At 49.2% G+C, this 10141-nt stretch overlaps 1 long non-coding RNA gene across 1 annotated transcript; it reads right to left on the reverse strand.

The window, feature by feature from the left end:
* Positions 1-278: 278 nt before the first annotated feature.
* Positions 279-4781, reverse strand: LOC129522960 (uncharacterized). Its single transcript, XR_008667024.1, has 3 exons — positions 4579-4781; positions 1943-2030; positions 279-1082 (listed from the first exon to the last, which is right to left on the reverse strand). It is a non-coding gene; the product is annotated as an uncharacterized LOC129522960 (long non-coding RNA).
* Between the last annotated feature and the right edge of the window lie 5360 nt (positions 4782-10141).

Consider the following 10141-nt stretch of genomic DNA (forward strand, 5'->3'; position numbering starts at 1 on the left):
TCTCCCTCTGCCTGTGTCTCTGCCTCTCTCTCTGGGTCTCTCATGAATAAATAAATACAATATTTCAAAAAATAATTAAATTCACTAATCAGAAAAGTGTTTGGGTTACTGTCTAGAACAAAGTGGCTTGTGACGACAGCTGCATCCACACGCTGCGTGGTGAGGGCCTCCTCTGCAGATCCTGCTCAGGCCATTGTGTTCATCTTGTCCCTGAACCTCTGCCCTGACGTTTCCACTTCATCCCTCCCTGTCCTCCACCCACACCGTTCTGTGCCTGCTTGTCTTTGTGCTGTGCCTTCTGCCTCTTGTCTGAAGTGTCCTCTCTGGATCTCTGCTCGTCAGCCTGACCTCCCCACAGAATGGACTCATCCAATCCTGCATTCCTCACCCCACTCTAAAAGTCACAGCGCATGATGTCGCCTGTCCCAGTGACTTTGTAGGTGGCTTCTGGAAAAGAGGACTGAATGGGACTTCTCCCCGACAGCAGCTTAGCGGAAACAAAACTTGTGTTTTCTCTGAAGCACAGGACTGTTCATGGATGGTTAGGCCACTTGCGAATTGATGACGCTGGCCAGCCACGGTTTAGCATTATGCTCTGTAGCAGTGATTTAACCGCCCCAAATCTCGGTGTTCTCATCTGTTAGATGGAGTAATAGAAACTTCCCCAAACTTTTCAGTTTCTTATGATGATTAGAGATAATGTTTGTTCAGTGTTGACGCACAGCGTGGCTCTCCTGGTTCTCAGGCCTTCAGGCTCAGCCTGGACCTACACCACTGGCTTCCCTGGGACTCCAGCTGCAACACGGTGGCATTTAGGTGATCAGGAAATAAAGGAATCATGGGATTGTGTGGTGAGTCATAGGGAGTAGGTGATTCACAGCAAGGCACCCAGAAGCCGGTGGCCAAACCTCACACCTGTCATGTTTGGAAGCTTCCACATGAGGCTGCCAGCGTCGCAGGACGGTGCACCCAGTATCACACCAGTATCTCCCATTGGAGGACTCTAAATAGGCCCTGTGCCAGTGAGAGTGAGTTTCAGAAATGCTGTTTTTAGGCTTCCAGCCCTGTGGTGAAAGGGAGAGCTTGGAAGTATTATTAAAAAAAAAAAAAAAAAACAGAGAAAAGACATGAATCTATAAGATAAAATTGTATTAACTTCAATAGCCCCCCCCAAAAAAATTGTCCTCCTTCCTCCCGTACAGCAAGTCCAACAAAAGCCCATGATTTTATTTTACTTATTATTTTATTTCATTTATTATTTTCTTTTATTTTAAAAGCCCATGAGTTTAGCTGAGCAGACACTGGCCGGCGGTGGGAGCACTCCTGCCCTTGGACTCCCCAGCTCTGGCACTTTCTCCTAGAAGTCCGTCAGATGTGGGGGCTATTTACTGTGCAGTGGCTGATACGAGACGTGCGTGACATTTATAGGTCAGTGACACTGGCCCAGATTCAGCAGGGCCACTCCTCTGAAACCAGCCACCAAAGTGAAGGTTAACCAAGTATAGAAAAGGAAGTCGGGGATCCCTGGGTGGCACAGAGGTTTGGCGCCTGCCTTTGGCCCAGGGCGCGATCCTGGAGTCCCGGGATCGAATCCCACATCGGGCTCCCGGTGCATGGAGCCTGCTTCTCCCTCTGCTTGTGTCTCTGCCTCTCTCTCTCTCTCTCTCTCTCTCTCTCTCTCTCTCTTTCTCTCTCTCTCTGTGTGTGTGACTATCATAAATAAATAAAAATTAAAAAAAAAAAGAAGTCGACTCCTTAACCCAGGCTGGGGAGAGGATTTTGCACCCCCTGACAGAGAGGGGACAACTTCCTGTCTCTTTATGAATTAAGACCTCATGTGTGAAAGCGATCCTCCAGTGGACGGAAAGAACCCTCCCGCATTCTTCCTACCATTCAGCCAACCCACGAGAACAATGACCTCATGTATACAGATGGCACTTACCATGGTCCGTGAATCCAATTCGTGATCAGAATGGGGATCTGTGCGTCTCCACAGGCGCTTGTTAACCGGGCCGCATGCTGGTATTTGGCTGAGACATAAAACATTTATAGGAGCTGTTAGTACTTGAGACCCTCGAACTCACGGGCAACACACACCGTCCAGAGATCAAAGTGGGTTCGATTGTTCCACGTGGCTCCGGCCGCAGCCTTCCCTGACCCGGAGAGCAGCTGTCAGGCGGCGGTTCCGCGGCATTCAACGCTTTCTATCTCACCTCGCGGGGTGAATTAGCCAAGTGACATAGGGGAGGCTGAGAAAGTGATAATGCAGATTGGAAAAAAATTGGGGGATCTGGAGAAGATTCTGTGACCCTTCAAAAAAAGTAGGCTGTAAAATACTAATACCGCACGGGTACAGAGGGTTCTCGCTGGGCTCAGAATTAAGAGAATTGCCCGAAGACTAAATGAAAAACCTGGATTTGAACCAGGGGTATGCAGATCACTCTGCCTCCTAGCCCTGCCGGCAGTGGGAGAGGGAATTAGCAGGAAGGAAGGCTGGTAGCAGGAGAAAGGCTGATGGGCAAAATTACAAATCAGCGCTCTGGTTAATTGTTCTGGAGAGGTAAGGGTTGGCTATTTAAGCAAGACAGTAACCTTACTAAAATTGCCAATGTGTGAACGTACCCTCAATGGAAATCCTACAAATGTCCACGTGGATGACATTCCACCCTCTTCAGGGAAATTCAAATATAGGATCATTTACTGACTGTTACTAGCTATGCTTGAGGAAGGCGAGAAGATTTGGGTGCCAGGTTTCTAACTAGGTTTACGGGACCACCGCCTGTCCTGTCTCCCTGGCTCTATCCAGGTGCCTTAAGGAAAGGGATGATGATTTCTTTCTGCATCAGCCATTGAGAGATGGTATCCCAGTGGATAGCGTTGCTTAGGAGCAGCATCGGCCTTCCTTGATTTAAGTGCCATGACTGTAAAACCCAAAGGCTTCAGGGACCGAGCCAACCATGAAATGAGCAATGAGAGAAGGATGTAACAGAACACGGAGCGAGGAGAACTGCAGAGAACCCCAGCATGGGGCCCATCTAGAGAGAACAGCAGATACTCAGCTCAGCTAAGTGTGGCCAACAATGAATCTTGGCCCAGGGAGATCAGTTTCCAGTTCTTTTTTTTTTTTTTAAGGTTTATTTATTTATTCATGAGAGAGAGAGAGAGAAGCAGAGGGAGAAGCAGGCTCCATGCAGGGAGCCCGATTCAGGGCTCAATCCCAGGACCCTTAACTGACTGAACCACCCAGGCGCCCCCAGTTAGGAGTTTTAAAAGAAAAAAACAAATCTTTTCAAATCCCAGGAAGTTATATGTGGCTGGGAAAAACTCAAACAAATACCAAGTGCACAGAGTGAAAACTGCAAGTTCCCGTTTGCTCCTAGCCTATGCCAGGAGCTGAACGTTAGCAAGTGGGTGTTTTTATCCTGGATCTTCTTCTGTTCTTGCGCGCGCGCACACACAAATATGTGTTTTGTGTCTTTTAATATCCTAAACGTAAGTAGCAAAATGCCGTACATACTGTTCCGTATTATTCCGGGACTGGCTTTGTTTATTAGGCACTGTGTTGGAGGTGAGTATCTGTGAAGTTTTCCGACCAATTTTCAGCTTGTAGATGATTCATGAATATATGCATGAACTATAGCTAAAAATGCTTTCCTTGGATTCAGGAAGCTTATTTGGAGGCTTTAAATTTTTGATAACCAAGTGGTAGGCTTCTACCCTGGTCTATGTAATAAACACAGCCTTAGTGTGCCGTTAGCTGAATTTGTATATTGAATAGTATGATAAAAATGTCCAGGAAACTGGTTATTAGAAAGGACTCAACCATGAGTGATATTCATAGGGAATGTTCTTTAAGAATAAAAATGACCAGGGCAGCCCGGGTGGCTCAGTGGTTTAGCGCCGCCTTCAGCCCACGGCGTGATCCTATAGTCCCAGGATCGAGTTCCGCGTCAGGCTCCCTGCATGGAGCCTGCTTCTCCCTCTGCCTGTGTCTCTGCTTCCCTCTCTCTCTCTCTCTCTGTGTGTGTCTCATGAATAAATAAATGAAATCTTAAAAAAAAAGAATAAAAATGACCATTCCTAATATACCACCCGTGAAGAGTCAAATATATTTTATTTTGTTGTCTTGCACTAGAGCACTCAGTCCCTGGGCTTGACCAACCCCAATGCAAGCCTGATGGAACTGGAAGAAACTATTCACTTTTCTTTATTAGATGTTTTGATGTGTTTTATCAAAGCAAAAGCCAAACAAAGAGAAGGGTTGACTTAGCACTGCTCGGCACAAGAGATCTGTCCCTTCCTTCGGGTTCTTTAGTTAGGTATAATATGCTAAACTTTGCACTGTTTCGCACAAAGTGCTCAAAATCCATCAAAACTTATTGGAAGGGATGCCTGGGTGGCTCAGTGGTTGAGCATCTGCCTTCGGCTCAGGGCGTGACCCCAGGATCTGGGATCCAGGATCGAGTTCCACATCGGGCTCCCTGCACGGAGCCTGCTCTCCCTCTGCCTGTGCCTCTGCCTCTCTCTGTGTGTGTCTCTTGTGAATAAGTAAATAAATCTTAAAAAAAAAAAACTTACTGTTTTTATCATATGGTTGGATTCAACTGGATTCAAACCAAGAAGTTCTGGCTGAAATCAAACTCTTCTCCAATATTCGTCCTTATGCGAGGATGCGCATGGGACCTCCCTCAAATGTCTGCCGCGGGGCAAATCCAAGACCGAGCCCTTCTTCTTACTGTTTGCCTTCTTTCTGCGCCCCCCTTTTTGCAGGAACAGCACCTGTAAATGTTTTCTTTTAAAGCAAGGTTTTAAGCTAGAGTTTCTTCCAACCTGAAAAGGTTTTTTTCCCCCTAAGAGAATTTATGTTTGGTGATTTATTGGAAGTGTCCAAAGAGGAAAAATCGTTTTCATTAGTGAGAGAGAAGAAAAAGGGTAGCACCGTGAACAACACAAGATGGGTTCTGTGCTTCACATTTCAGCCTTTCGGTGAGCCAGGTAGCCCATGGAGCCTAGGGCTTTGATCAATTTATCAACAAATGGTAAGTCTCTAGGCTGTAAGCCTGTCAATCCTCAGGTACTCTACATAACGTACGTGCAAAGATATACGTTAGCACTAAAATTCATATATAGTAGTTTGCAAATTCTGGAAGGGTTGTGTGCCAAAAGTTGGCTTGTATCTCAGAATGTTTAATCCATATAAAGTGACGAGGCTTCCAGCAAAGCCCAGGAAGCAATTTGATTCATTAGGAGGTTAAATATTTTCAGTAGATTCACTGAATTCCCGAATCTCTTAGGAAGCCCAGACTGTGTCACCCTCTCCAACAGCCCAGGAGGCTGGGGACGGGAGGGGGTTTAGGGAAGTAGGGTGGGGACCGGTGGTTTCCATGGCAGTAAGAGTGACTACGGCCTTGGTGATGCCCTACCCCTAACACAGGTGGGAAACTGCTCCCATCTGAGCTCTAGAGCCTCAGTTTCCATGTCCTGCCAATTCCTGGATATCTGAGTTAGGCCTCTTGAGGCTAAAAGGAATAGAAATGGGCAATCTGATACCAGGGATCTGTGGGTAGCACAGAAAAGGACCTCACAGGGGCTCCTAGGGGGCTCAGTCGGTGAAGCAGCTGCCTTTGGCTCACGTCATGATCTCAGGATCCTGGGACCAAGCCCCCCCTTCTTGGGGTTCCCTGCTCAATGGGGAGCCTGCTTCTCCCTCTGTCTCCCATGCTCCCTGCCCCATCCTTGTTCATGCTCTCTCTCAGAGTCAAGAAAGAAAGAAAGAAAGAAAGAAAGAAAGAAAGAAAGAAAGAAAGAAAAGAAAGAAGAAAGAAAGAAAGAAAGAAAAAGAAAGAAAGAAAGAAACCTCATAATGATGGAAACAGCGTAGACCTGGCCCAGGGTGCCTTGCCCGCCTCGCGCAGCTCGTCCTCACGAGCACATGGCAGGGTCATCCGCCGGCTGGAGTAGGCCCGAGCTTCTGCATTTCCTCCTCTCTAGTTCAGCAGATGCTGACTGCGGCCTCGGAATCCAAATTCCCAACGAGGAAGCACGTGTGTTGAGCCCAAATTAGACCGGGGGTGCGGGCCGAGGCCAGGCTGTGGCTCTGCGGCCAGGTCACGCAGCTCGAGGGCGACGGCGGCCTGCCCTCTCACCCTCCGCCTTCCTGCGGGGAGCCGGCCTGAGCGCCCACCCTGCAGAAAGCATCCGCTACCTCTGTAGGTCGGGGGAAAATCATCCGGCATCTCGGAGCCCCACGTAAAATGGAGAGGAAGGCCCCTGCGAGTCTCAGCGTCGGGAATCGGCATGCAAGCCCTGGGAGATGAGGTCCAGCTGTACGAGGTCTTAGCGCGGGGCGGTGGGCCGAGGCTAGGTCAGCATTCACGGAACGAGTGCATACTGAGCACTCGGGTCACAGCTCCCAGGACAAGCACAAAGAGCAAAGACAAATTCTTGGACCACAAACAGTCACAGGGGCCTGCATGGAATCCTCCTGCCACTTACCAGTTGTGAGCTCTGAGCCTCAGTCTTCTCGTCTGTCAAGTGGGGGAGTATTACTCCTTGTGACAGCCTGAGTGGCCCCCGTGATGTGGCCTCTGCTCACCTCCCCCCATCAGTCCCTGCCCTTGTGCTCTCCCACCATGCTGGCCTCTGGTGGTTCCTACACACCTGCTTGAACTTGGGCCCGCCTCAGGGCCTTTGCAGCTACAGTTCCCTCCGTCTGGAATATTCCTTCTCCTGATCTTCAGAGGGCGGGCTCCTTCTTCTCCTTCATGTCTTCACACAAATATGCCTTCTCAGAGGTAACCATCTTACCGGAATACGTCTTCCCCCTCCCAGCACCTTGCTTCTCACCACGGCACTTACCACTCCCTGGAACTACATATCGACTCGATGTCTTATTAGCTGTGCTCCCTATGGAAATAGAAGTTTCATGATCCACGGGCTCTGTTGTTGTTGTTGTTAAACCTATGTAACCCCAAGCCTGGAACAGCGCCTGATATTAGGAACTGTACGTACCCAGGGAGAACCCCGTGTGATGACAACAGAGGAAGACACTGGAGAGATACCCCACAAGCCACGGGCCACCAAGGATGACCAGCAGTCACCAGAAACAAGGAGTGAGGCAGGCCACAGACCTCCCTTCGAGCCCCCAGGAGGGGAACAACCCTGCCCACACCTTGGTGTCGGACTATGGCCCCCTGAACTTCGAGAGGATGAAGTTGGGTTGGTTTTTTTTTTTTTTAATTTATTTATTTATGATAGTCACAGAGAGAGAGAGAGGCAGAGACACAGGCAGAGGAAGAAGCAGGCTCCATGCACCGGGAGCCCGATATAGGATTCGATCCCGGGTCTCCAGGATCGCACCCTGAGCCAAAGGCAGGCGCCAAACCGCTGCACCACCCAGGGATCCCGAAGTTGGGTTGTTTTAAGCCATCCAGTGAATGGCCATTCGTTAGGGCAGCCCTGGGAAAGGACTACGGTACTTAGCCCTGGAGGCTGCCTTCATCCGTGTGACCAACGTAGCGCTCACTGCGATGACCTTGGTGGACAAGGCGGGCGGTCACCATATAACTGTCCTCACTGGGAGGCTTCTCTGTGGCTCTGAGAACGCACCCAGCCGGTTCACCTGCGCCTACATGGGCTTTCCAGACCAGGTTTGGCCCCCTTTCTCTGCATGCGAGGTAGTCCCGTGGGGTCCAAAGGGCCTCGGGACCCAAATCCGCCCTGCCCGGCACCTTGACGAGACCACCCGACCGTGACATTCAATCCAGAATGGCATTGTTTGGAAGTGTCTCCAAATATTCATCCGTAGATGGTTGGTAAAAGATAGCGTCTCTTCCACTGATAGGGAACAACCTCCAATTATATCCTGAGAAAAGCAAGACAGAGAACATTATGTAAAGAATGTTACCATTTGTATCAAGAAAAAAAAAAACAAACAGGATTCACATTTCCTTGTCTATGCAATTAAGTAAAATTCCACTTGAAAAAGTCCTTTTAGGGCACCTGGGGGGCTCAGGTGGTTAAGCATGTGCCTTCGGCTTGGGTCATGATGCTGCAATCCTGGGATGGAGTCCTGCCTCAGGCTCCCTGCTCGGCAGGTGGTCAGCTTCTGGCTCTCTCCCCCCACCCCCACCCCCATTTTCTTCCTCTCACTCAAATAAAGAAATAAAATCTTTTTTTTAAAAAAAAGGTCCTTTAAAAAATCTGATTTATTGAAATGGTGCAGTAAGGACGGCCCACAGGCCAGCGTGGGCCTCCAGGCCGGTTCCGGGGGCCAGCCTCCCGGATCCCCCTCTGGAAACACTGCTTTTCTCAGGCTCCTCATTTGCTCCTCGGTGACTTTTGGGACCTCAGGCGCAGCCCCAAGCGCGTCGGCTGCCACCCGCCCCCCTGCCTGCCCCTGCGGGGGCACCGTGCACCTGCCCGACTGCCACCATCCAGGGGCGCCCGGCCCAGACCCCGCGCTGGCGGCCGGACCCAGGAGCCCTTTCCGCCCAAGGAGGGCTCTGGGCCCGTGCACGCCCCAAATCCCCTAAGCGGCCTTTCCGCGAGTCCAGCCTGTCTCCCGGGGCTGCGGTACCAACAGGCCCCAAACCGGGTGGCTCAAAGCCACAGAATGCAGGAGGCTGAGCTCCAGGAGTGGGGGCCGAGGACCAGGCCCCTCCGGCACCCAGGGCGCCCTCCCTGCCCACTGCGGGGCTCCAGGGCCTTGCCCCCAATAGCCGTGGTCCTGCAGCCCCCGCCTGGGCAGTCTCCGGTGTGCTCCCTGGGGCCACAGAGCACTCTTCTTAGGGACACACCCGGTACTTGGGCTCGGGGACCCGCACCACGCTAGCCACACCTGCCACCACCCTATTTCCGAATGAGTCCCCATTTGAGGTCCTGGGTGCTAGGAGGTCCGCGGCGCTGGGGGGCACAATTCAACCTGTATAACAAATCATACGACTTTTCCCCTTAGCGCTACTAATGCAACGGTAATATTGATGGATTTTTTGTTGTCGCTGCTACTTAACGACGTTTGTTCACGTTACGACTGGAACCAATTGCACTTAAGCCACCACACGTTCTTTTTTAAGCGGACTGTTGGGTTTCAGCTGTGGATAGCCTAAGATCTTGAGCCCTATCCACAAGTGAGAGTTTTGTTTTCCTCCTGGTGCTCTTTCGGCTTGGAGATCCATATCATAATGACTTTATAAGGGAATTTAGAAAAATTATTTCTTCTGGAAATAAGTAGCATTGAGATCATCCATTCCTTAAAGGTTGGGAAGAATTTCCCTGTGAAACTATCTAGCCTAAGTGCTTTTAAGGGGGGGAGGATTTGAACCCCTTTACCTACAGCTGTGATAATTGCTGTGTTAGACTGAGGCCAATTTTTTCTTTCTAAGAAATTCTCTATTTCATTTACATTCTCAGAGGGAATGGGAAGGGCATGGGAAGTACCCTCCAAAGACTTTTAAAATTTCCTCTGCTTTTGATGATTATTTCTTCCTTAGCATTTCTAATTTTGAGCTTTCATGTTTTCTCCTTTTATTCTTTGTCATGCTAGCAGTTTTTCAGTTTTGTTATTTTTTTCCCCCCAAAGAATCTGTTTTTGGACTTCGTTATTTGTTTCATTGTTTTTCTCTTTACCAACTTAATAGTTTCTGCTTTCAACTGTCTTTAAGTTATCTATGACTTTGGCAGATTGGTGAGGTAATGCTTATCCCAGATTTGAGAATTTCAGCTGTGGTACATATAGTTTTTTTTTTTTAAGATTCTATTTATTCATGAGAGACACAGAGAGAGAGGCAGAGACACAGGCAGAGGGAGAAGTAGGTTTCCTGCATGGAGCCCGATGAGGGACTCGATCCCAGGACCCTGGGGTCACAACCTGAGCCGAAGGCAGGTTCTCAACCGCTGAGCCACCCAGGCGTCCAGTACAGTTTTTTTTTTTTACTAGAAATCAATCTTCTGATGTCCTGTGTCTTCCATTGCACCATTGTCTCATGTCATTGCACCTTCTTTTGTGTGTACATGCATCTTATTTCTTTGAGCCCAATGCTATGAATCATATTTGTTTGGGATGATACATATTGATATTATGGGTATGAAGATAGAAAGTTAATGTAGATGTAAAGAAGCTGTGGTAGGCAGCTGGTAATTC

This window comes from Nyctereutes procyonoides, unplaced genomic scaffold, assembly GCF_905146905.1.
Source record: "Nyctereutes procyonoides isolate TBG_1078 unplaced genomic scaffold, NYPRO_anot_genome, whole genome shotgun sequence".
In the NCBI taxonomy this organism is placed as follows: domain Eukaryota; kingdom Metazoa; phylum Chordata; class Mammalia; order Carnivora; family Canidae; genus Nyctereutes; species Nyctereutes procyonoides.